Source organism: Triticum aestivum, chromosome 6D (assembly GCF_018294505.1).
Source record: "Triticum aestivum cultivar Chinese Spring chromosome 6D, IWGSC CS RefSeq v2.1, whole genome shotgun sequence".
In the NCBI taxonomy this organism is placed as follows: Eukaryota; Viridiplantae; Streptophyta; class Magnoliopsida; order Poales; family Poaceae; genus Triticum; species Triticum aestivum.
In genome coordinates this window covers 69,679,473-69,683,225 of record NC_057811.1, presented here as the reverse complement: position 1 = coordinate 69,683,225, position 3,753 = coordinate 69,679,473, and the positions used below count along the sequence as shown (strand labels likewise).

At 42.1% G+C, this 3,753-nt stretch overlaps 1 long non-coding RNA gene across 3 annotated transcripts; it reads right to left on the bottom strand.

The window, feature by feature from the left end:
• Positions 1-451: 451 nt before the first annotated feature.
• On the bottom strand, positions 452-3,306 carry LOC123143590 (uncharacterized). 3 transcript variants are annotated; one of them, XR_006470954.1, is made up of 4 exons: positions 2,871-3,306; positions 1,586-2,533; positions 1,097-1,153; positions 452-802 (listed from the first exon to the last, which is right to left on the bottom strand). It is a non-coding gene; the product is annotated as an uncharacterized lncRNA (long non-coding RNA). The 3 variants fall into 3 exon arrangements; XR_006470955.1 differs by having other exon boundaries at positions 1,586-1,708; positions 2,871-3,302; XR_006470953.1 differs by lacking the exon at positions 2,871-3,306 and having other exon boundaries at positions 1,586-2,864.
• Positions 3,307-3,753: the final 447 nt, after the last annotated feature.

Sequence of the window (3,753 nt, the reverse complement as noted above, 5' to 3'; positions counted from 1 at the left end):
ATATCTATCTGACGCTACTAGCTACATATCACTACTAGAAATCCATGTTTTACCTAGGGCCATATACCCTAGGTGAAATGCAAAAAACCATAGGGAAAGACTTTACCTAGAGCTTGCCCTAGGTAAAGAACCCTAGGTGTAGTATAGTCGGGAAAGAGGTCTTTCCCTAGAGTGCATGAGTCAAGCTCTAGGGAAACCATCTTTACCTAGGGGCGCAAACCCTAGGGAAAGATTGTGGGGTCCATCTAAATTATGCCACCCCCAACTTTCCCTAGAGCTCTTTCCCTACCAGATGTTTGAAAATTACCCTAGGGATACATCATATTCATACCTTTCCTGTACAAATATGCAATTTGAATAAAAATTCAAATTCAAATTCATATCTACCATAATTCAAATAATTAAATTGAAAGAATATTTCAAATTTATAAATCACATCCAAAATTCATCATACACATCAAATTCATAATGAATGAACACATACATCAGATACATGGTCAACTTAAAGCCAAATTCAAAAAAATAGCCTATAGCTGAAGTTAGTTATTGCAAGTAGAACACCTTGACCAATATGTACAAGCAATGTTGGTCACGCTGAGTATCAAAAATACTTGTTACAACATGCTATCTATACATGTACCCAAAATCATTAACTCTCAAGAGGTTGCCTTCCCAGGAGAGACAAAGCTGAGTGAGTTAGTTCCAAATGCATTATCAATAAAAATCCAACCGTCCCTGCAACACCTGCGTCAGGCTCCAGATTCAAATCTTGGGGAGAAGCATCCAAAGTGACATTATGGTCCTGAAATTATGTTGACAAGCAGTTTAGCACATAGTTATGAGGCTTGAATATTCTGGTAGAATTTTGGTAGCATAATCATAATTTGCACAATATGGACAGGAGAATGTAAACCCTCCCCACAGCCCACATAGCCCTGGCAATGAAAATATATGATCATGCTTCACACGGAAGCAACAGAACCATACATATCACCACACATCGCGCTTTGCACATCGCAGAAGCATGCATTTGAACATCAGAATTGCAGGAACATACAAAGTTTGTATAATCCAAAGTTAATTTCAGAAAACGTACATGATCTGCATGTTCCTGAGCACACAAATTTAGTGGTTCTTGGCTCGTTTCAAGGATCTGCAAGATAAGGGCCCGGTTGTGAAAATATACATGGGCATGCTCATGTAAATCAACTTGTACATTAGCCGTGTCTCAAATAGATTAAAATACATACATGGCCAGTTAAGCGATGTGTTCCGTATACACTACTCATATCATGCTTACTCTGTTCTATAGGAAAAACAAAGCAAAGGAAAGGATAGCTCTATGGATTAGTTCCCTAGTTCTGTAAAGTTTCAGCTGAATTTAAGCTGCAGAAAATAGCAGAAAAGAAACTATGCAATCAAAATATACTAAATCTATTGATATGGTATTCATAGCTCCCAATTACAATAACAAAGGTAAAATAATTTGCTAATACTCCATTAGATGTTGATTTTATGCATGGAAACGAATTTAAGCAAATCATCACTCTAAAATCTATAACTGACAGAAGCAAAATGGTCTTACACCCGTGCAAGAGCTCCCCCCCCATGAGACGCATGTACATATACTGGTGAATCTGCATCCCAAGTTGATGTTGCTTCTCCAAGCTAGAAAACAACAATGTAGTCTCTAAACAATCCTTGGTACCTTTAAATCACGAAAACATTCAGTCAGGAAATATGTTTTAGGTTAACAAAAAGTTAGTGCAGGAGAGACGACTACCAAGGATATCATTCCAAGTCATAGCAAAAAGGTAGTTAAGCACAGAGAGTAAAATCCATAGATTAAAATAGCCCGCGAAATAGCCGCGATAGCTGCGCTATAGCTGCCCGGGAGCCTCGCCGCTAAGCTATGGCTGCTGCCGCGAAATCCTCTACATATCCTCTAAATAGCTAAAAAATCAGCAAAACCCTCCAAAATCATCTCTCCCACCAGAAAAATTTCCGCTATTTGCCGCGATTGCCCGCTATGGCGGCCGCAATAGCTGCTGGGAGAGGCCGCCGCGAAATCGTTTCTCCTGCGATCTTAATCTATGGTAAAATCACAGCCAAGAATTTCTTAGGCAATTTAGGAGCGGAAGGAAACAAAGAGCTGATCTTTAGTGATTAACTCAGTGCTCATATTTAATTAGTATTTTGGTTCAGTTTGATTTGTTACAAAGTAGCTTATATATAATTAATGTTAGAAATGTATTTTGTAATCTAATGTGGATAAGATCAATGTAATTATCTATGTTCTCAATATTCTGCAAAATCTAACTTGTTTAAGTGGACGGCATTCGTGAGCATCTGCGAACAGAAAAACTAACATGGTTGTTAAAGTAACAAAGATAGTGCAATTTTTGCTTCGCGGATATGCAGACGCTGTCCGCTTGCATCCCTTACAGTCGTATGATTTTGTATTTGATTTTTTGTTTTATCTTTGCCCCTCCTTAGATTTCTTTCAAGCTCTGCCACTGCTAGCATGGTCAACCTGCATCATAGATACCATATATCTGTCTTTAAATCTGAACTTGAACTAAAAAGATGTAACTACTAGATCTTTTATGTGAAAGTGCTACTTTTAAGTTCTGGATCTGGACAAAACGTGCAAGCTGAAACACCTAAATTGATAGACATCTATTACTAAACCTGCAGAAAAAGACGTGCAAAGGGCAAACTGATATTCTGCCACAACGGCAAGCTAGCCGAAAGCAGCAGTCAGGTAATCTATGCATAATTTCTTAACAAGCAAATCACAGATCTGCACACCGAACACATCAGAACATATACATCTACCTAAACCAGAGAGCGGGAGACAGGGAGAGAACCTTTGGAGAGAAGTCGAGGTGGTGGATGCGATCTTGATCTAGCGGCGAGGTGGATGCCGTTGTCCTCGCCGTAGTGCTCGAGGTGCAGGAGAGGAGGGGGCCGTCAGGGAGGAGCTCGTCGGGAACAACCGCGTCGAGGAGGAGCTCGAGGTCGAGGTGGCGTTGAGGAGGCAACGGTGGTGGCGGCAGTCAGATCCGCGCGAGGACATCGTGCCCACCGCCAGATGGTCCGCCTTGGTCACCGATGTGGTAGAGAAGGGAAAGAAGAGGCGACGCAGCGAAGCAGGGCCGGTAGGGGCACGGCGGGGTGGTGGCGCGCGGCGGGCCATGGAGATTTGGGAGAGGAAGATTGCGGACAGAAGGGTGGGGGGGATTTTCTCCGGCGGCGGCGAACGCTTTGAGGCACGGGTGAAGGAGACCTAATTTAGTCGAAATTTTGGCATTGCGCGCCCTTTCTCCCTTCGCTATCTCACTGCAGAGTGGGCCCTGGGGGTGAAAGGCGCGCGCGTCGACGCGGGATGCCATCTCTTCGTGTTTTTCGGGATGGATGGTATGCACGTGGCACCAGGAGTTAGGAAATTTTATTTTCCATTTTTTTTCAACAGAAATGTCTTTCCCTAGAGGGGTACTGTTCATTACTTTTCTTTCCCTTGAGGAGATTAATAAGCTCTAGGTGAAGGCCTTAGCCCTAGGTAAATCATGGATTTCTAGTAGTGTATATACAATATAAGATCTCTTACAATCCCTAACATCTAATGTCAAATTTCACATGGTATTCTCTGGCTTTATTTATGACGTGGTCAAAAAAGAATCCCACCAATTCCTCTTGAATTGCTCGTATCCGATCATGTGGTAGGAGTTCATCCCGCATCTGCCAGATCTA